Below are 23,635 nucleotides of genomic sequence, written 5' to 3' on the forward strand. Positions count from 1 at the left end.
GGATCAATAAAGTTTGTCTAAGTTTAAGTCTATATATATATATATATATATATATATATATATATATATATATATATATATATATATATATATATATATATATATATATATATATACACTACCATTCAAAAGTTTGGGGTCACATTGAAATGTCCTTATTTTTGAAGGAAAAGCACTGTACTTTTCAATGAAGATAACTTTAAACCAGTCTTAACTTTGCTAATGTGGTAAATGAATATTCTAGCTGCAAATGTCTGTTTTTTTGGTGCAATATCTACATAGGTGTATAGAGGCCCATTTCCAGCAACTATCACTCCAGTGTTCTAATGGTACAATGTGTTTGCTCATTGGCTCAGAAGGCCAATTGACGATTAGAAAAGCCTTGTGCAATCATGTTCACACATCTGAAAACACTTTAGCTCGTTACAGAAGCTACAAAACTGACCTTCCTTTGAGCAGATTGAGTTTCTGGAGCATCACATTTGTGGGGTCAATTAAACGCTCAAAATGGCCAGAAGAAGAGAACTTTCATCTGAAACTCGACAGTCTATTCTTGTTCTTAGAAATGAAGGCTATTCCACAAAATTGTTTGGGTGACCCCAAACTTTTGAACGGTAGTGTATGTTTTATTTTATATTGCTACTATTGTACAATTTTATTCTACTTTATACCTACGTTACTCTTTCCATCAATTAGACAAGGTTAAAGGCCTACTGAAAGCCACTACTAGCGACCACGCAGTCTGATAGTTTATATATCAATGATGAAATCTTAACATTGCAACACATGCCAATACGGCCGGGTTAACTTATAAAGTGACATTTTAAATTTCCCAGGAAACTTCCGGTTGAAAACGTCTATGTATGATGACGTATGCGCGTGACGTCAATGGTTGAAGCGGAAGTATCGGTACACCATTGAATCCAATACAAAAAAGCTCTGTTTTCATCTCAAAATTCCACAGTATTCTGGACATCTGTGTTGGTGAATCTTTTGCAATTTGTTTAATGAACAATGGAGACTGCAAAGAAGAAAGCTGTAGGTGGGATCGGTGTATTAGCGGCTGGCTGCAGGAGGACTTATTTGGATAGCAGACACGCTAACCGACGCTAGCCGCCAACCGCACGGATGATCGGGTGAAGTCCTTCGTCCTTCCGTCGATCGCTGGAACGCAGGTGAGCACGGGTGTTGATGAGCAGATGAGGGCTGGCGTAGGTGGAGAGATAATGTTTTTAGCATAGCTCTGTCGAGGTCCGGTAGCTAAGTTAGCTTCAATATTAGCAACAGCATTGTTAAGCTTTGCCAGGCTGGAAAGCATTAACCGTGTATTTACATGTCCATGATTTAATAGTATTGTTGATCTTCTGTCTATCCTTCCAGTCAGGGGTTTATTTATTTTGTTTCCATCTGCATTTGAGCCCGATGCTATCACGTTAGCTCAGTAGCTAAAGTGCTTCACCGATGTATTGTCGTGGAGATAAAAGTCACTGCGAATGTCCATTCCGCGTTCTCGACTCTCATTTTCAAGAGGATATAGTATCCGAGGTGGTTTAAAATACAAATCCGTGATCCACAATAGAAAAAGGAGAAAGTGTGGAATCCAATGAGCCAGCTTGTACCTAAGTTACGGTCAGAGCGAAAAAAATGTACGTCCTGCACTGCACTCTAGTCCTTCACTCTTACGTTCCTCATCCACGAATCTTTCATCCTGGCTCAAATTAATGGGGTAATCGTCACTTTCTCGGTCCGAATCTCTCTCGCTGCTGGTGTAAACAATGGGGAAATGTGAGGAGTCCTTCCTCCGATGACGTCACGCTACTTCCGGTACAGGCAAGGCTTTTTTTTTATCAGCGACCAAAAGTTGCGAACTTTATCATCGATGTTCTCTACTAAATCCTTTCAGCAAAAATATGGCAATATCGCGAAATGATCAAGTATGACACATAGAATGGATCTGCTATCCCCGTTTAAATTTAAAAAAAAAATATTTCAGTAGGCCTGTAAAGGGGTCATATTATATTATTTTTAGACATTTTAAACCCTCTTTGTGGTCTACAGAACATGTTCCGTATTTTCTAAACTTGAATATATATCATATTATATACAAATAAAATATAATATAATAATAGAATATGGTACATTTTTAGTCTACTTTATACCTACATTACACTTTTCATCCTTACCCTTTGTAACTGAGCTACTGTGTGGAACAATTTCCTTTGTGGATCAATAAAATGTGTCTAAGTTTGAGTCTACATATATATATATATATATATATATATATATATATAGATAAGTCGCTTCCACTAAATAATAAAAAATACAAACAAATCATGTATTGTCAGGTTCAAACACCGAACTATCTATTAAACGAGACATGAAGCAAGGAATCAGGCAGAGACAGAGTTCAATTTTGCTCATGAGGAGACACGTATTGGGCTGCTCTTTAAAAAAATTAAATTAAAAATGTATACATTTTTTTCTTCCATGAATATATATACTTTTTCTTTCTCTTTGAAAAACAAATTGTATTTTTATGTCTTTGAAAACATATTTAAAAATGTTTCTTTCAACAAATATGTAAATGGTTTTTCTTTAAAAAAAATAATAAAAAATGTTCCTTTGGAAAAATAAAACAATCTTTGTTTTTCTTTGAACAAATATGTGACATTTTTTTATTTCGAAAAAATATGTGCATTTTGTTTTCTTTGAAAAAATATGTAAACATTTTTTTTCAATGAATTTTTATTTTATTTTTTGTCTGAAAAAAATATTTAAAAAAATGTTATACAATTATTTTCTTTGAAAACAATATATTTATATATATATATATTTTTTTTTTCTTTGAAAAAAAATGACTTTTTATTTTTCCCTTTGAAAAAAATATTTGTAAAAATTACTTTGGAAAAATACATAACACATTTTTTTCTATGAATATAAGTATTTTTTTGTTTTATCTTCGAAAAAATATCTATATTTTTTTCTCTTTCCAAAAAAAAACATTTAAAAAATTGTACATACATTTTTTTTTCCTTAAAAAAAAAATAAATGTTTTCCTTTAAAAATATATACAAACAAATTGTTTTATTTTAAAATGTATACACAAAACATTTGTCTATTTTGAAAATATATACAAAAATATTTTTTGTTAATACATATATATATATATATATATATATATATATATATATATATATATATATATATATATATATATATATATATATATATATATATATATATATATATATATATATATGTATATATATATATATATATATAGATATATATATATATATATATATATTTATATATATATATATATATATATATATATATATATATATATATATATATATATATATATATATATATATATCTATAAATATATATATATATATATATATATATATATATATTTATTTATTTGGATTTTATTTTTATATACATTTATTTTATTTACATTAATTTTTGAAAATTAGTAATGGATTTAGAATCGGGATGAATAAGAATCGTGATTCAGAATTGAATCAAATATTCTGTGCTCTCCAATAAAGTGTTTGCCACTAGTTGGTGTTTATAGCCAATAAAACTGTGTGTTTATCTATTTGCTAGCTGGCTGCAACAAGGTGTTACTTCCTGCAGCAACAAGGTGTTACTTCCTGCACGTCGCAGCAGTGGCTTATCCCGCTAGATAAAGCGGCAATTGGAGATAATTGCATTGAAATCCTCTCCTCTCAACTGATATATTTGGGAGAAAACCGAGGAGGAGGAGGAGGGATTAACGAGAACCCCCTCGCTTGAACCGACGGGTCAGGCAACCCAAACCGCCTGGACCCGTCCAATCAAGCACTGGAGTGCATCCCAAACCAGGGAGTCAATGAGGCCGGGGGATAATTGGTATAAGCCGCGCCTCGGACTTGGAGGTTATCACCTTCGCTCCAGCTAATCTTTCTCCCGCCTCTCCTCCACCGGCGCCGTGGACCAGAGCGGCCTAACCGCTCCATTAGCGGAATCCGGCCTGAGCCAAAACCTGAACGCTCCCGTGACGGGCGCCGGGGGCCCGGAACACGGGAGAGGCGGGGCCTCCTGGCTGAAAGAGGACCCGAACAAGAGGCGCTACATGCTGGCCGGCAGCTGCAACGTCCATAAAAGCTAGTGAGGAATGTTGTTGTTTACCATTGACACATTCCACTGTTTGGCACAAACTTCACGACTAAACATTCAACAATTAAGCAACAACAGCGGAATTATTTACCATTCTTGCTTGATGTACAGATTAAGTTGTTCAACAGTCCGTTGTGCTACTTTAGGCTTCATATTGCGCCACACATTTTCAATGGGAGACAGGTCTGGACTACAGACAGGCCAGTCTAGTACCCACACTCTTTTACTATGAAGCCACACTGTTGTAACACGTGGCTTGGCATTGTCTCGCTGAAATAAGCAGGGGCGTCCATGGTAACGTTGCTTGGATGTCAACATATGTTGCTCCAAAACCTGTGGCCGACCACATCCTTAAATTTGGCTTTCCAAGTCATTTAAAGTGGTCCAACAAATCATTTAAAGTGGCCCACCAATTCCTTAAATGTGGCTTTACAAGTCATTTAAAGTGGTCCACCAAATCATTTAAATTGGCCCACCAAATCATTAAAGTGGCTTTCCAAGTCATTTAAAATGGCCCACCAAATCGGATGAATTGGCTTTCCAAGTAATTTAAAGTGGCCCACCAAATCCTTTAAATTCGCCCACCAAATCATTTAAAATGGCTTTCCAAGTCATTTAATGTGGTCCAACAAATCATTTAAGGTGGCCCACCAGTTCCTTAAATGTGGCTTTACAAGTCATTTAAAGTGGTCCACCAAATCATTTAAAGTGTCCCACCAAATCATTAAAGTGACTTTCCAAGTCATTTAAAATGGCCCACCAAATCAGATAAATTGGCTTTCCAAGTCATTTAAAGTGGTCCACCAAATCATTTAAAGTGGCCCACCAAATCATTAAAGTGGCTTTCCAAGTCATTTAAAATTGGCCCACCAAATCAGATAAATTGGCTTTCTAAGTAATTTAAAGTGGCCCACAAAATCATTAAAGTGGCTTTCCAAGTCATTTAAAATGGCCCATCAAATCATTTAAAGTGGCTTTCCAAGTCATTTAACATGTCCCACCAAATCCTTTAAATTCGCCCACCAAATCATTTAAAATGGCTTTCCAAGTCATTTAAAGTGGTCCACCAAATAATTTAATGTGGCTTTCCAAGTCATTTAAAGTGGCGCACCTAATAATTTAAAGTGGCTTTCCAGGCCCACCAAATCCTCTAAATTTCCAAGTCATTTAAAGGAGCCCACCAAATCATTAAGTTGGCTTTCCAAGTCATTTAAATTGGCCCACCAAATCATTAATGTAGCTTTCTAAGTCATTTAAAGTGACCCATCAAATCATTTAAAGTGGCTTTCCAAGTCATTTAACATGTCCCACCAAATCCTTTAAATTTGCCCACCAAATCATTTAAAATGGCTTTCCAAGTCATTTAAAGTGGTCCACCAAATAATTTAATGTGGCTTTCCAAGTCATTTAAAGTGGCGCACCTACTAATTTAAAGTGGCTTTCCAGGCCCACCAAATCCTCTAAATTTCCAAGTAATTTAAAGTAGCCCACCAAATCATTAACTTGGCTTTCCAAGTCATTTAAACTGGCCCACCAAATCATTAATGTAGCTTTCTAAGTCATTTAAAGTGGCCCATCAAATCATTTAAAGTGGCTTTCCAAGTCATTTAAAGTGTCCCACTAAATCAGTTAAAGATGGCTTTCCAAGTCATTTAAAGTGGTCCACCAAATCAGTTAAAGTGGCTTTCCAAGTAATTTAAAGTAGCCCACCAAATCATTAAGTTGGCTTTCCAAGTCATTTAAGGTGGCCCACCAAATCATTAATGTAGCTTTCTAAGTCATTTAAAGTGGTCCACCAAATCAGTAAAAGTGGCTTTCCAAGTAATTTAAAGTAGCCCACCAAATCATTAAGTTGACTTTCCAAGTCATTTAAAGTGGCCCACCAAATCATTAATGTAGCTTTCTAAGTCATTTAAAGTGGCCCATCAAATCATTTAAAGTGGCTTTCCAAGTAATTTAAAGTGTCCCACAAAATCAGTTAAATATGGCTTTCCAAGTCATTTAAAGTGGCCCACCAAATCATTAATGTAGCTTTCTAAGTCATTTAAAGTGGTCCACAAAATAATTTAAAGTGGCTTTCCAAGTCCAAGACCGAATCCTTAAATGTGGATTTCACACCAAATAATTTATGTGGCTTTCCAAGTCATATAAATTGGCCCACCAAATAATTTAAACTGGCTTTCCAAGTCATTTAATTTGGCCCACCACATTCTTAAATGTGGCTTTCCAAGTCTTTTAAAGTGGCCCACCAAATCCTTTAAAGTAGCCCACCAAATCATTAAGTTGGCTTTCCAAGTCATTTAAAGTGGCCCACCAAATCATTAAATGTAGCTTTTCAAGTCATTTAAAGTGGCCCACCAAATCCTTAAATGTGTTTTTTCAAGTAATTAACATGGCCCACCAAAGTGGCTTTCCAAGTAATTTAAAATGGCCCACTAAATCCTTTAAATTTTCCCTCCAAATAATATAAAGTGGCTTTTCAAGTCATTTAAAGTGTCCCACCAAACAATGTAAAGTTGCTTTCCAAGTCATTTAAATTGGCCCACCAAATACTTAAATGTAGCTTTCCAAATCATTGAATTTGGCCCACCAAATAATTTAACGTGGCTTTCTAAGTCATTTCATTTGGCCCGCCAAATAATTTAATGTGACTTTCTAAGTCATTTAAAGTGGCTCACCAAATACTTTAAATAGGTTTTCTAAGTCTTTTAATGTGGCCCACAAAATTCTTAAATGTGGCTTTCCAAATCATTTAATTTGGCCCACCACATAATTTAAAGTGGCTTTCCAAGTCATTTAAAGTGGCCCACCAAATACTTAAATGTAGCTTTCCAAATCATTGAAGTTGGCCCACCAAATTATTTATTTGGCTTTCCAAGTCAAAAATGGCCCACCAAATCCTTAAATGTGGCTTTCCAAGTCATTTAAGTTGGCCCACCAAATAATTTAAAGTGGCTTTCCAAATCATTGACCATGGCCCACAAAATTCTTAAATGTGGTTTTCCAAATCATTTAAAGTGGCCCACCAAATACTTTAAAGAGGTGTTCTAAGTCATTTAAGTTGGCCCACCAAATAATTTAAAGTGGATTTCTAAGTCATTTAAATTTGGCCCACCAATTCCTTAAACGTGGCTTTCCAGGTCATTTAAAGTGGCCCACCAAATAATTTAATGTGGCTTTCTAAGTCATTTAAAGTGACCCACCAAATACTTTAAAGAGGCTTTCTAAGTCATTTAAAGTGACCCACCAAATACTTTAAATAGGCTTTCTAAGTCATTTAAAGTGACCCACCAAATACTTTAAAGAGGCTTTCTAAGTCATTTAAAGTGGCCGACAAAATTCTTAAATGTGGTTTTCCAAATCATTTAATTTGGCCCACCAAATACTTTAAAGATGCTTTCTAAGTCATTTAAATTGGCCCACAAAATTCTTAAATGTGGCTTTCCAAATCATTTTAATTGGCCCACCAAATAATTTAATGTGGCTTTCCAAGTCATTGAAATTGACCCACCAAATCCTTAAATTTGGCTTTCCAAGTCATTTAATTTGACCCACCAAATAATTTAAAGTGGCTTTCCAAGTCATTTAAAATGGCCCACAAAATCCTTAAATTTGGCTTTCCAAATCATTTAAAGTGTCCCGCCAAATAATTTAATGTGGCTTTCTAAGTTATTTAAAGTAGCCCACCAAATACTTAAAAGAGGCTTTCTAAGTCATTTAAAGTGGCCCACAAAATTCTTAAATGTGGCTTTCCAAATCATTCAAAGTCGCCCACCAAATCATTTAATTTGGCTTTCCAAGTCATTTAAAGTGGCCCATCAAATACTTTAATGTGGCTTTTTAAGTCATTTAAAGTTGCCCACAAAATTCTTAAATGTGGCTTTCCAAATCATTTAAAGTGACCCACCAAATAATGTAATGTGGCTTTCCAAGTCATTTAAAGTGGCCCACCAAATTCTTAAATGTGGCTTTCCAAATCATTTAATGTGGCCCACCAAATACTTTAATGTGGCTTTGTAAGTCATTTAAATTTACCCATCAAATACTTTAAAGAGGCGTTCTAAGTCATTTAATTTGGCCCACAAAATCCTTAAACGTGGCTTTCCAAATCATTTAAAGTGACCCACCAAATAATTTAAATTGGCTTTCCAAGTCATTTAAAGTCGCCTACCAAATCATTTAAATTGGCTTTCCAAGTCATTTAAAGTGGCCCACCAAATAATTTAAAGTGTCTTTTTAAGTCATTTAAGTTGGCCCACCAAATTATTTTATGTGGCTTTCTAAGTCATTTAAAGCGGCCCACCAAATCCTTAAATGTGGCTTTCCAAGTCATTTAAGTTGGCCCACCAAATACTTTAACGTAGCTTTCCAAATCATTTTTAAGGTGGCCCACCAAATGATTGATTTTGACTCTCCAAATCATTGAAAGTGGCCAGTTAAATCATTAAAGCGGCCCACAAAGTCATTTAAGTGTGTGCTTTTCCAAAAAGAGGTGCTTTTACAGGCCTCGTGTGTGCTAGAAGAATGTGAAATATATTTTCATTACATTTACTTTTGTAACATTTGTGTTATAGCGCAGTGAGCCCAGGCGGATCAATATGTGCACCACAACTTTTATGACAGCTCAGTGTGTGTGTGCGTGTGTGTGTGTGTGTGTGTGTGTGTGTGTGTGCGTGTGTGTGTGTGTGTGTGCGTGTGTGTGTGTGTGTGTGTGTGTGTGTGTGTGTGTGTGTGTGTGTGTGTGTGTGTGTGTGTGTGTGTGTGTGTGTGTGTGTGTGTGTGTGCGTGTGTGATCTGTAAGTAATAACGGTGCGTCGGCTGCAGATGTGTGACGACAGCGCGGAGACCACAGGGGAGGCGAGGACGGCTGCTCGGAGCGTGAAATATTGCGCTGTGCTGCAGGCGTGTAACGGCTCGCCTGCAGCACCCGCAGTCGTGACCCGACTCTCGGCCCAGAGGCAATTACACCGGCTGGCAGTAGGGAGGAGGGGCGAGGAGGGGCGGGAGGGGGCACGCCTCATGCGGCGACGATAAAGACTGATTTTCAACCTATTGAAATGTGATGTGTTGTTGTGATGGTTAATGAGCGAGGGGGAAGAGGACGACGAGGCTACCTGGTAGGAGACGAGGTGTCGCCTCTCCTCACCCGCTTTCATCACCCACTGGAGTGTCGTTCTTCACCCGAGCCTCTTCAACACCATCCAATACGGAAGGTTGTTTTCCAGGAGAAGATCATTTTCCGTGTCCTGGTTTGATCCCCGCTCAGACCAGCTGACCACAGGAAGTGGAAGTAGAATGAACCAGGACTGGAAACTGTATCACCATTTCTTGTGTAAATGGTAAATGAAAAAATATATTCATACTCATATTTTCACTTATTTGTTTCACTTACATGAAACATGAAAATATGAGGTTTTTTTTACTCATATTACTCATATTTTTTTCCTCATATTTGTACTTACATGTTGTCAAATTTTTCACTTAGATGTTGTCAAATTTGAAAAAAAAAGTGAAATACAAAACCCAAAACCAGTGAAGTTGGCACATTGAAACATGAAACATGAACATGAAACATGAAACATGAAAATATGAGGGATTTTTTCCTCATATTTGCATTACATGTTGTCAAATTTTGGAAAAATTCCATTAAAAAATAAAGTTAAAAATAAAAAAAAAAGTTAAATACAAAACAAAAACCAGTGAAGTTGGCACATTGAAACATGAAACATGAACATGAAACATGAAAGTATAAAGTTTTTGTTCTCATATTTCCACTTACATGTTGACAAATTTTGGAAAAATTCCATTAAATAATAAAGTTAAAAATTTCAAAAAAAAGTTCAATACAAAACCCAAAACCAGTGAAGTTGGCACATTGAAACATGAAACATGAACATGAAACATGAAAATATGAGGGTTTTTTCCTCATATTTTCATTACATGTTGTCAAATTTTGAAAAAAAAGTCCATCAAAAAATAAAGTTAAAAATGTAAAAAAAAGTTCAATACAAAACCCAAAACCAGTGAAGTTGGCACATTGAAGCATGAAACATGAACATGAAACATGAAAATATAAAGTTTTTTTCCTCATATTTCCACTTACAAGTTGTCAAATTTTAGAAAATTTCCATTAAAAAAATAAAGTTAAAAATTAAAAAAAAAAGTTAAATACAAAACCCAAAACCAGTGAAGTTGGCACATTGAAACATGAAACATGAAACATGAACATGAAACATGAAAATGTGAGGGTTTTTCCCTCATATTTCCACTTAAATGTTGTCAAATTTTGTAAAATGTCCATTAAAAAATGTAGTTAAAAATTTAAAAAAAATAATAATACAAAACCCAAAACCAGTGAAGTTGACACATTTTGAAACATGAAACATGAACATTAAATATGAATATATGAGGGGTTTTTTTTCCTCATATTGCTCATATTTTTTCCTCGTATTTTCACTTACATGTTGTCAAATTTGAAAAAAAGTTCAATACAAAACCCAAAACCAGTGAAGTTGGCACATTGAAACATGAAACGTGAACATGAAACATGAAAATATGAGGGGTTTTTTCCTCATATTGCTCATATGTTTTCCTCATATTTTCACTTACATGTCAAATTTGAAAAAAAAAATCAATAAAAAACCCAAAACCAATGAAGTTGGCACATTGAAACATGAAACATGAACATGAAACATGAAAATATGAGGGTTTTATTTCCTCATATTGCTCATATTTTTTCCTCATATTTTCACTTACATGTTGTCAAATTTGAAAACAAGTTCAATACAAAACCCAAAACCAGTGAAGTTGGCACATTGAAACATGAAACATGAAACATGAAACATGAATATGGCATCCATGTACGTTTCAAAAGACTGACTTTTGATCAAATAAAAGCAAAACTTGTTCTAAATGATATCAGTCATTTGTATCTATTGTTTTTTTTAAGTAGAACACAAATTGTTAATTGGTTTGGGACAAAACTATTAAATTAAATGTTTAATCCATGTTGTCACATTGGCCTAAATTACATCGTTTTTTGTTATTTTTCCGGTTCACAACCGCTTTAAAATGAATGTTAAACAAATGTGTGGCAATTATTTAATATTCTGCGACACAGCCACGCTTTGACAATTCCAGAACATTTGCAAATGTTTTCTGTTGAGATGCATTTTTCAAATGTGCCCAAGGCCAACAAAAAACAAGTTGTGACCTGTGACTGCCCCGCAGGACATGCTTAGAAAAATAAAATAAAAAATACAAATTTAAATGAATGGTATGAATAAAAAAAATAATAAAAAATACAAATAAAAAATAAATAAAAAATAAATATATATATATATATATATATATATATATATATATATATATATATATATATATATATATATATATATATATATATATATATATATATATATATATATATATATATATATATATATATATATATATATATATATATATATATATATATATATATATATATATATATATATATATATATATATATATATATTTATTTTATATATATGTATATATATATATATATATATATATATATATATATATATATATATATATATATATATATATATATATATTTATATATATATATATATATATATATATATATATATATATATATATATATATATATATATATATATATATATATATATATATACATATATATATATATATGTATATATATATATATATTTTTTTCTTTTCTTCATACCATTCATTTTAAACTGTTTATATATATATATATATATATATATATATATTATTATTATTATTTTTTTTTTTAATTTTTTTTTTTTAATTTTTTTTTTTTACATTAAATTACGCTACAAATGTATTGAAAATAATTTTGTTAGTAGAATTTGACACTATAAAAAATCAGTGTTTAAAAAATCCGTGCTGAAAATGTCAATGTTAGAAAATTCAGTGTTAAAAAAAAATCAGTGCACAACAATTCAGTGTTAAAAAAATGTTGTGTTAAAAAATTACTGTTAAAAAAAAGTGTTAAATTCAGTGTTAAAAAATTCAGTGCAGAAAAGTTCCGTGTTAAAAAATGGGTGTTGAATTCAGTGTTACAAAATCAATGCAGAAACATTTTGGGTTAAAAAATTCAGTGCTGAAAATTTCAGTGTTGAAAAATTCCGTGTTAAAAAAAATCAGTGCAGAAAAATTCAGTGTTAAAAACAATTCAGTGTTAAAATAGGTGTTGAATTCAGTGTAAAAAAATCAATGCAGAAAAATGTAGGGTTAAAAAATTCAGTGCTGAAAAATTGATTGTATAAAAATGATGTGTTGAAAATGTCAGTGTTAAAAAAAATAAAGTGTTAAATTCAGTGTTAAAAATTTAGTGCATAAAAATTCAGTGTTAAAAAATAGGTTTTGAGTTCAGTGTTAAAACAATCAATGCAGAAAAATGTAGGGTTAAAAAATTCAGTACTGAAAAATTGAGTGTATAAAAATGATGTGCTGAAAATGTCAATGTTTAAAAAATAAGTGTTGAATTCAGTGTTAAAAAAATTAGTGCAGAAAAATTCAGTGTTAAAAAATTCAGTGCTGAAAAATTGAGTGTATAAAAAATTCAGTCCTGAAAATGTCTGTGTTAAAAAAAACAGTGTTTAAAAAAAATGAGTGCGGAAAAATTCAGTGTTAAAAAAATTCAGTGTTAAAAATAGGTGTTGAATTCAGTGTTGAAAATTCAATGCAGAAAAATGTAGGGTTAAAAAAGTCAGTACTGAAAAATTGAGTGTATAAAAATTATGTGCTGAAAATGTCAATGTTTAAAAATAAGTGTTAAAGTCAGTGTAAAAAATTCAGTGCAGAAAAATTCAGTGTTAAAAAATAGGTGTTGATTTCAGGGTAAAAATTCAATGCAGAAAAATGTAGAGTTAAAAAAATTCAGAGTTGAACAATTGAGTGTATAAAAATGTCAGTGGTGAAAATGTCAGTGTTTAAACATTCAGTGTTAAAAAAAAATAGTGCAGAAAAAATCAGTGTTAAAAATAGGTGTTGAATTCAATGTTAAAAAATCAATGGAGAAAAATGTAGGGTAAAAAAATTGAGTGCTCAAAAATTGAGTGTATAAAATTATGTGCTGAAAATGTCAGTGTTAAAAAACTAAGTGTTAAATTCAGTGTTAAAAAATGCAGTGCAGAAAATTTCAGTGTTAAAAATAGGTGTTGAATTCAGCGTTTAAAAATCAGTGCAGAAAATTTCAGTGTTAAAAAAATTCAGTGTTAAATAAGTGTTGAATTCAGTGTTAAAAATCAATTCAGAAAAATGTAGCGTTAAAAAATTCAGTACTAAAAAATTGATGTGCTGAAAATGTCAATGTTTGAAAAATAAGTGTTAAAGTCAGTGTAAAAAATTCAGGGCAGAACAATTCAGTGTTAAAAATAGGTGTTGAATTCAGTGTTAAAAAAATCAATGCAGAAAAATGTAGGGTTAAAAAATTCAGTACTGAAAAATTTAGTGTATAAAAATGATGTGCTGAAAATGTCAATGTTTAAAAATAAGTGTTAAAGTCAGTGTAAAAAATCCAGTGTTAAAAAATAGGTGTTGAATTCAGGGTAAAAATTCAATGCAGAAAAATGTAGCGTTAAAAAATTCAGAGGGGAAAAATTGAGTGTATAAAAATTTCAGTGGTGAAAAAGTCAGTGTTAAAACATTTAGTGTTAAATTTGGTGCGGAAAAATTCAATGTTAAAAAATTCAGTGTTACAAAAAAAATCATTGTATAAAAATTGAGTGCTGAAGAGTTCAGTGCAGAAATATTGGCTGCTGGTCTCAGGAGCTGCCAATGAGGTGTCAAGACTGAAGTCACTGAGCTGGTTCTGATACACGATCGATTGCTTCAGTCGTAATTTACCAAAAGTAAGTCTTGCGCATTTTTCCGCACTGATTTTTTTTTTAATGATTTTTTAAAACACTGAATTTTTGTACACGCATTCTGTTGAATATTGTCAGAATAATAGTATCTAAGTTAGCACAAAACTTTGTGTTTCAATGAGTTCCCGGCAAGCAGACAAAATCTGTCTTTGATTTTACCAATCAAAAGGCTTGTAAAACTCCACTGTGTAGGATGGGAAGCGACATGAAGGTGTGGGTTTATTTGATGTATTGTAATCCGCAGGAAGATTTTGTCTTGACCCGAGATCTACAAAGCGGAGATGAAGGCACCTTTTCTTTGAACTGTTTTGTGACCAAAGGCAGCGGCTGTTTACGACCCCCCTCCCTTTAGAAACAGCCGTTGCCATGTAATCAGGGAACGTCCAAATAAAAGAGGAGGCGTACAATCTTTCGTCAGAGCGTGGTGGGGGACTTTATTGGGTACAGGTCTACGTGTTTCTCCTCATGGAGCCAAATTTAATTATGTCTCTGTTTAATTCCTTGCTTCTTGTCTTGTTTAATAGATGTCATCAGTGTTTGAACCTGACAAAATATTTTGTTCAATTAAATTCTCAGCATAATTTGATAAAAAGATTCGGTTTCATGAATTTTGTTGTAAAAAAAAAAGGCACGAAAGAAACCTCTTGGCAAAAGTTACGATTAATACTGTATGTTGTCTACCTGGTAAAGCAAAATGGGAGTACACACACATAAAAAAAAAAAACACAAGGCAAAAGCAAAATTAAGTATGTGGACTTATTTGCTATTTCGCACCTTTTCTTTGAACTGTTTTGTGACCAAAGGCCGCGGCTGTTTACGACCCCCCTCCCTTTAGAAACAGCCGTTGCCATGTAATCAGGGAACGTCCAAATAAAAGAGGAGGCGTACAATCTTTCGTCAGAGCGTGGTGGGAGACTGTGCAAGGGTACAGGTCTACGCGTTTCTCCTCATGGAGCCAAATTTAATTATGTCTTTGTTTAATTCCTTGCTTCTTGTCTTGTTTAATAGATGTCATCAGTGTTTGAACCTGACAAAATATTTCGTTCAATTAAATTCTCAGCATAATTTGATAAAAAAATTCGGTTTCATAAATTTTTTTGTAAAAAATAAAGGCACGAAAGAAACCTCTTGGCAAAAGTTGCTATTAATACTGTATGTTGTCTACCAGGTAAAGCAACATGGGAGTACACACACACAAAAAAAAACACAACACAAAAGCAAAATTAAGTATGTGGACTTATTGGTTATTTTGCATCTTTTCTTTGAACTGTTTTGTGACCAAAGGCAGCGGCTGTTTACGACCCCCTTCCTTTAGAAACAGCTGTTGCCATGTAATCAGGGAAAGTCCAACTAAAAGAGGAGGCGTACAATCTTTTGTCAGAGCGTTGGTGGGAGACTGTGCAAAGGTACAGCCCAGACGTTTCTCCTCAATGAGCCAAATGTAATTATGTCTCTGTTTAATTCCTTGCTTCTTGTCTTGTTTAATAGATGTCATCAGTGTTTGAACCTGAAAAATATTTTGTTCAATTAAATTCTCAGCATTATTTGATAAAAAAATTATGTATCATATATTTTGTTGTAAAAAAAAAAGGCACAAAAGAAACCTCTTGGCAAAAGTTACGATTAATACTGTATGTTGTCTACCTGGTAAAGCAAAATGGGAGTACACACACACAAAAAAAAAAACCACAAGGCAAAAGCAAAATTAAGTATGTGGACTTATTTGTTATTTCGCACCTTTTCTTTGAACTGTTTTGTGACCAAAGGCAGCGGCTGTTTACGACCCCCTTCCTTTAGAAACAGCAGTTGCCATGTAATCAGGGAAAGTCCAACTAAAAGAGGAGGCGTACAATCTTTCGTCAGAGCGTGGTGGAAGACTGTGCAAGGGTACAGCCCAGACGTTTCTCCTCAATGAGCCAAATTTAAATCTGTCTTTGTTTAATTCCTTGCTTCTTGTCTTGTTTAATATATGTCATCAGTGTTTGAACCTGACAAAATATTTTGTTCAATTAAATTCTCAGCATTATTTGATGAAAAAAATCTGTCTAAAAAATGTTGTTGTAAAAAAAAAAGCAAAAGCAAAATTAAGTATGTGGACTTATTTGTTCTTTCATCGGAAGAAAATACAAATCCTTCAGCATCACGTGGACTCAAGGCGGCAGGCGAGGAATCGCCATTTTGCTCAACTCTGATTACCCGCCGGCCGGCCCGCCTCCACGTAACGTCCCGTCGGGAGGCGGCGAAATGTCGCAGCTGCTCACGAGCCGCCCGCCCTCCACGTCCAGGCGCTACAATATGGCGTCGGGCGGGGTCGTAATTAAACTCAGTGGAGCAGTCGCCGTGTTGTTTCCCCGAATCTAAATGAGGCGCAGACAGTCATTATGTTAGCGAGACAAGAACATGTTGGCAAAACTGCCTTGCAGATTTGGGGCTGGTGAGACAATAAAAGAGAAAAAAAAAAGGACTAAAATCAATCTGCTCAGCCTTTCCGCTCATGATTAGAAAGCCAAAATAACTCCAAAATGGCAGTAAATCTAAATTGTTCACATTAAGAAAAGAGATGCAGAAGAAGAAGGATTATATTAGCCGTGTTCCTGCAGCAGAGTGGATAAGAGGAGGTTTATCGCAGCATATGTTGGCTGAATATCATGACAGGAAGTTGGCGTCTGACCATTTAATGTTTATGTTTTATTCAAACTGACTGACGCTTCAAGGTCAAATTGAGGCGGCTAAATAAGCCACCATATTCGAAAAATAAGGATTTTTTCTAAGTGTGAAAAAGTCGGGATTTTTTTTAAGTGTCAAAAAATTTAGATTTTTTCTAAATGTCACAGTCGGGATTTTTTTCTATCACTTATTTAGGGTAATAGCAGTTGGGGGGGAAAAAAATCGGCATTTTTTCTAAGTGTCAAAAAATCTGGATTTTTTTACTGTCAAAAAATTGGGATTTTTTTCTGTCACTTATTTAGTGTAATAGCAGTTGGAGGGAAAACAATCGTGATTTTTTCTAATTGTCAAAAAATCTGGATTTTTTTCTGTCACTTATTTAGGCTAATAGCAGTTGAAGGGGAAAAAATTCGGGATTTTTTTAAAGTGTCAGAAAATCTGGATTTTTTGTAAATGTCAAAAAGTCTAAATTTTTTATATGTCAAAAAGTCGGAATTTTTTACAAGTGTCATAAAGTCGTGTTTTTGTTTTAGCTGTCACAAAATCTGGATTTTTTCTTAGTGTCAAAAAGTCGGGATTTCTTCTAAGTGTCAAAAAAATCGGGATTTTTCTAAGTGTCACAGTCGGGGATTTTTTCTGTCACTTATTTGGTGTATTTTTTTTTTTCTGTCACTTATTTGGTGTAATTTTTTACAACTGTCATAAAGTCGGGTTTTTGTTTTAGCTGTCACAAAATCTGGATTTTTTCTTAGTGTCAAAAATTCGGGATTTCTTCTAAATGTCAAAAAAATCGGGATTTTTCTAAGTGTCACAGTCGGGGTTTTTTTATGTCACTTATTTGGTGTAATAGCAGTTGGAGGGAAAATAATCTGGATTTGTTTCTAAATTAAAAAAATCTGGATTTTTTTTCTAATTTAAAAAAATCTGGATTTTTTTTAAGTGTCAAAAAATCTGGATTTTTTTAAGTGTCAAAAAATTGGGATTTTTTTCTGTCACTTATTTAGGGTAATAGCAGTTGAAGGGGAAACAAGTCTGGATTTTTTTAAAGTGTCAGAAAATCGGGATTTTTTGTAAATGTCAAAAAGTCTAAATTGTTTATGTGTCAAAAAGTCGGAATTTTTTATAAGTGTCATAAAGTCGGGATTTTTGTTTTAGCTGTCACAAAATCTGGATTTTTTCTAAGTGTCAAAAAATCTGGATTTTTTTCTAAATGTCAAAAAATCGGGATTTTTCTAAATTTCACAGTCTGGATTTTTTTCTGTCACTTATTTGTTGTAATAGCAGTTGGAGGGAAAATAATCGGGATTTTTTTCTAATTTACAAAAATATGGATTTTTTTTAAGTGTCAAAATTTGGGATTTTTTCTGTCACTTATTTAGGGTAATAGCAGTTGGAGGGGAAAAAAATCAGTTTTTTTTTTTAAGTGTCAAAAAGTCGGGATTTTTTGTAAATGTCATAAAGTCGGGATTTTTTCTGTCACTTATTTAGTGTAATAGCAGTTGGAGGGAAAACAATCGTGATTTTTATTAAGTGTCAAAAAAATCTGGATTTTTTTAAGTGTCAAAAAATGTGGATTTTTTTTAAGTGTCAAAAAATCTGGATTTTTTTAAGTTTAAAAAAATGTGGATTTTTTTAAGTGTCAAAAAATCTGGATTTTTTTAAGTGTCAAAAAATTTGGATATTTTCTGTCACTTATTTAGGGTAATAGCAGTTGAAGGGGAAACACTTTGGGATTTTTTTAAAGTGTCAGAAAATCGGGATTTTTGGTAAATGTCAAAAAGTCTATATTTTTTATGTGTCAAAAAGTCTATATTTTTTATAAGTATCATAAAGTCGGGATTTTTGTTTTAGCTGTCACAAAATCTGGATTTTTTCTTAGTGTCAAAAAGTCGGGATTTCTTTTAAGTGTCAAAAAATCTGGATTTTTTTCTAAATGTCAAAAAATCTGGATTTTTCTAAGTGTCTCAGTCGGGATTTTTTTCTGTAACTTATTTAGTGTAATAGCAGTTGGAGGGAAAATAATCTGGATTTTTTTTCTAATTTAAAAAAATCTGGATTTTTTTCTATTTTAAAAAAATTGGGATTTTTTTCTAATTTAAAAAAATCTGGATTTTTTTTTAAGTGTGAAAAAATTGGGATTTTTTGTCACTTATTTAGGGTAATAGCAGTTGGAGGGGGGGAAATTTAGGATTTTTTTTTAAGTGTCAAAAAATCTGGATTTTTTTAGTGTAAAAAAATTGGGATTTTTTTCTGTCACTTATAATGGCAGTTGGAGGGAAAACAAACGTGATTTTTTTTAAGTGTCAAAAAATCTGGATTTTTTCTGTCACTTATTTAGGGTAATAGCAGGGGAAGGGGAAACAAGTCTGTATTTTTTTAAAGTGTCAGAAAATCGGGATTTTTTGTAAATGTCAAAAAGTCTAAATTTTTTATGTGTCAAAAAGTCGGAATTTTTTACAAGTGTCATAAAGTTGTGTTTTTGTTTTAGCTGTCACAAAATTTGAATTTTTTCTTAGTGTCAAAAAGTCGGGATTTCTTCTAAGTGTCAAAAAATCTGGATTTTTTTTTCTAAATGTCAAAAAATCGGGATTTTTCTAAGAGTCACAGTCGGGATTTTTTTCTGTCACTTATTTGGTGTAATAGCAGTTGGAGGGGAAAAAATCTGGATTTTTTTTCTAATTTAAAAAAATCTGGATTTTTTTAAGTGTCAAAAAATCTGGATTTTTTTTAAGTGTCAAAAAATCCAGATTTTTTCTGTCACTTATTTAGGGTAATAGCAGTTGGAGGGGGAAAAAATCAAGATTTTCTTTAAGTGTCAAAAAGTCGGGATGTTTTGTAAATGTCACAAAATCGGGATTTTTTGTAAGTGTCAAAAAATCTAAATTTTTTACAAGTGTTATAAAGTCTGGATTTTCTTTAAGTTTCAAAATGGCGGAATTTTTTATAAATGTTATAAAGTCGGGATTTTTTTTAAGTGTCACAAAATCGGGATTTTTTTCTAAGTGTCAAAAAAATCTGAATTTATTTTTAAGTGTCAAAAAATCTGGATTTTTTTTCTAAGTGTCAGAAAGTTTGGATTTTTTCTAAGTGTCACAAAGTCGGGATTTTCCTATCATCAAAAATGTGATTTGCTTGAGGAGCTGGGCAGGACAGATTAAAAAATAAATAAAAAATGAGAATACATTTTTTTTAATCAATTAAAAATAGTTCGCTTATCAGTAACAATCCTTATGCAAGACGATAACATTTATTTTCTTTTTTTTTTTAAAGCATTCTAGGCCGTAAAATACGGCTAGTAAAAGGTAGCTAACAATGCGCCCATAAAGTCCTCTACAAAACCCCAAAAGCAGTGAAGTTGTCACGTTGTGTAAATGGTAAATAAAAACAGAATACAATGACTTGCAAATCCTTTTCAACTTATATTTGTCACGGCGGGGTTTTTGCGGCTTACTGCGAGGTTTGTTCTCCCGGGATGCAAACGGACTATTCCGGACAAGGCTTGCAGGTAGGAACACATTTATTAATCTTCTCAAAACTCAAAGTACTACCAAAAAACGGAAAACAAGGCGAAGGCACAACGCGCTGATCGCACTTGGAGCTAAACTAACACTTAGCATAAACTATGACAAGGAAAACTTACTAGCTGTGGCATGAACAAACAGATTTCCCAGAATTCCAGGTTTTCCCATTTTCCCATTTTTCCCATTTAAAATGAATTAGCCATTTTTCAAACTTCCACCAGTTCCACATTTTTCAACCGATTCATACCATTCTACCGTCAACATATTCCACCATCCTTGTAATTCAAACTATTTTTTTTACCAAGTTCAAAAAAATTCCAGGATTTTCCAGAATTCCTGGTTTTCCAAAGCCATATTTCCACCCTTTTTTTCTGGTGACTACTCCACCCATTTTCCCCATTTTCAAACAATTCCTGATTTTCCCGAAAATCCCTAATACCATTTACTTCTTCAACATTTTTGCCCGATTAAAACCGTTCCAACACCAACCAAATCAGCTCATTTAGAACATACATGCTCCTAATCATTTTCCAAAAAAAAATCCCGCTTTTCCCCAAATTCCCAAATTTCCAGGAAGTTTCTATTGAAATGAATGGGACATTTTTCAAAGTTGCACAATTCCCACATTTTTCTACCTAATCAAACCATTCCAACATTAACACGTTCCACTCATCCTGGACATTCAATCTGCCATTTTCCCACGTTCAACAAATTTCCAGGAATTCACGTTGTTTGGTAATCTATTTCCACCCTTCTTAAATTCAACTACTGCTTTCAAAATGATCAACCCATTTCAACCGTTCCACCGTCAAAACACTCCTCATATTCAGGACAAAAACCAAGTTGGTTAAGGAACTAGAAGAATTCCCGGTTTTCCCGAAATTCTAGGAATTTCTCAAACAAAAACTGTTACTTAATCAACATTTCTTGACCGATTTAAACAATTCCAACACAAACCGATTCACCTCTTTCAGGACATTCATTTTCAAAAAAATCCCGCTTTTCCCAAAATTCCCACATTTCCAGGAAGTTACCATTGAAATGAATGGGACATTTTTCCAAGTTGCACAATTCCCACATTTTTCAACCTATTCAAACCATTCCAACTCATCCTGGACATTCAAATTAACACTTTCCAAAAGTTCCAAACAAAATTCCGGTTTCCCTGGAAATTCAAACTCTTCGGGAATCCACCCTTCTTAAGTTCGACTACTCCTTTCACATGTTTCAACCCATTTCAACCGTTCCACTGTCAAAACACTCCTCATATTGAAAAAAGTCCCGACTTGTTGACACTTAGAAAAGATCCCGACTCTGACACTTAGAAAAAATCCCAATTTTTTGACACTTATAAAAAATCCATATTTTATGACACTTTGAAAACATGCCTATTTTGTGACACTTAGAACAAATCCAGATTTTTTGACTGTTAAAAAAAAATCCCAAATTTGTGACACTTACAAAAAAATCACAACTTTTTGACACTTAGATAAAAATCCAGATTTTTTGACACTCAGAAAAAATCTCGATTTTGTGAAACTTAAAAATTCTGACTTTTTGACACTTACAAAAAATTCTGACTTTTTGACACTTACATAAAATACCGATTTTGTGACACTTTGAAAAAAAATCCAGATTTTGTGATACTTGGAAAATATCCCGATTTAATGACGTTTACATAAAATCCCGATTTTGTGACACTTTGAAAAAAATCCAGATTTTGTGATACTTGGAAAATATCCAGATTTTTTGACATTTAAAAAAAAATCCCGATTTTGTGCCAATTTGAAAAAATCCAGATTTTGTGACAAATAGAAAAATATCCCGATTTTTTGACAAATAGAAAAATATCCCAATTTTTTTAAACCTAGAAAAAAAAACCATTTTGACAGTTAGAAAAAAAACAACTTTTTGACACTCGGAAAAAATCCCGACTATTTGACACAAAAAAAAATCCAGACTCTGACACTTGGAAAAAAACCAATTTTTTGACACTTGGAAAAAAAATCCAGATTTTATGACACTTTGAAAAAATGCCGATTTTGTGACACTTAGATAAAAATCCAGATTTTTTGACACTCAGAAAAAATCTCGATTTTGTGACACTTAAAAATTCGGACTTTTTGACACTTACATAAAATCCCGATTTTGTGACACTTTGAAAAAAATCCAGATTTTGTGATACTTGGAAAATATCCCGATTCAATGACACTTACATAAAATCCCGATTCAATGACACTTACATAAAATCCCGATTCAATGGCACTTACATAAAATCCCGATTTTGTGACACTTTGAAAAAAAATCCAGATTTTGTGATACTTGGAAAATATCCCGATTTTATGACATTTAGAAAAAAATTGCGATTTTGTGCCAATTTGAAAAAATCCAGATTTTAAAAAATTCTGACTTTTTGACACTTACATAAAATCCCGATTTTGTGACACTTTGAAAAAAATCCAGATTTTGTGATACTTGGAAAATATCCCGATTTAATGACACTTACATAAAATCCCAATTTTGTGACACTTTGAAAAAAAATCCAGATTTTTTGATACTTGGAAAATATCCCGATTTTATGACATTTAGAAAAAAATCCCGATTTTGTGCCAATTGAAAAAAATACAGATTTTGTTACAAATAGAAACATATCCCGATTTTTTGACAAATAGAAAAATATCCCAATTTTTTGACACCTAGAAAAAAAAAAATGTTTTGTCACTTAGAAATTGTTTTTCTTTTTGACATTTAGAAAAAATTCAGACTTTTTGACACTCGGAAAAAATCCCGACTATTTGACACAAAAAAAAATCCCGACTTGTTGACACTTAGAAAAGATCCCGACTCTGACACTTAGAAAAAATCCCAATTTTTTGACACTTAGAAAAAAATTCAGATTTTATGACACTTTGAAAAAATGCCGATTTTGTGACACTTAGAAAAAATCCAGATTTTTTGACGGATAAAAAAAATTCCCAAATTTGTGACACTTCCAAAAAAATCAAAACTTTTTGACACTTAGATAAAAATCCAGATTTTTTGACACTCAGAAAAAATCTCGATTTTGTGACACTTAAAAATTCTGACTTTTTGACACTTACATAAAATCCCGATTTTGTGGCACTTTGAAAAAAATCCAGATTTTGTGATACTTGGAAAATATCTCGATTTAATGACACTTACATATAATCCCGATTTTGTGACACTTTGAAAAAAAATCCAGATTTTGTGATACTTGGAAAATATCCCGATTTTATGACATTTAGAAAAAAATCCCGAATTTGTGCCAATTTGAAAAAATACAGATTTTGTGACAATAGAAAAATATCCCGATTTTTTGACGGATAGAAAAATATCCCAATTTTTTGA

Source organism: Entelurus aequoreus, linkage group LG02, assembly GCF_033978785.1.
Source record: "Entelurus aequoreus isolate RoL-2023_Sb linkage group LG02, RoL_Eaeq_v1.1, whole genome shotgun sequence".
Lineage (NCBI taxonomy): Eukaryota > Metazoa > Chordata > Actinopteri > Syngnathiformes > Syngnathidae > Entelurus > Entelurus aequoreus.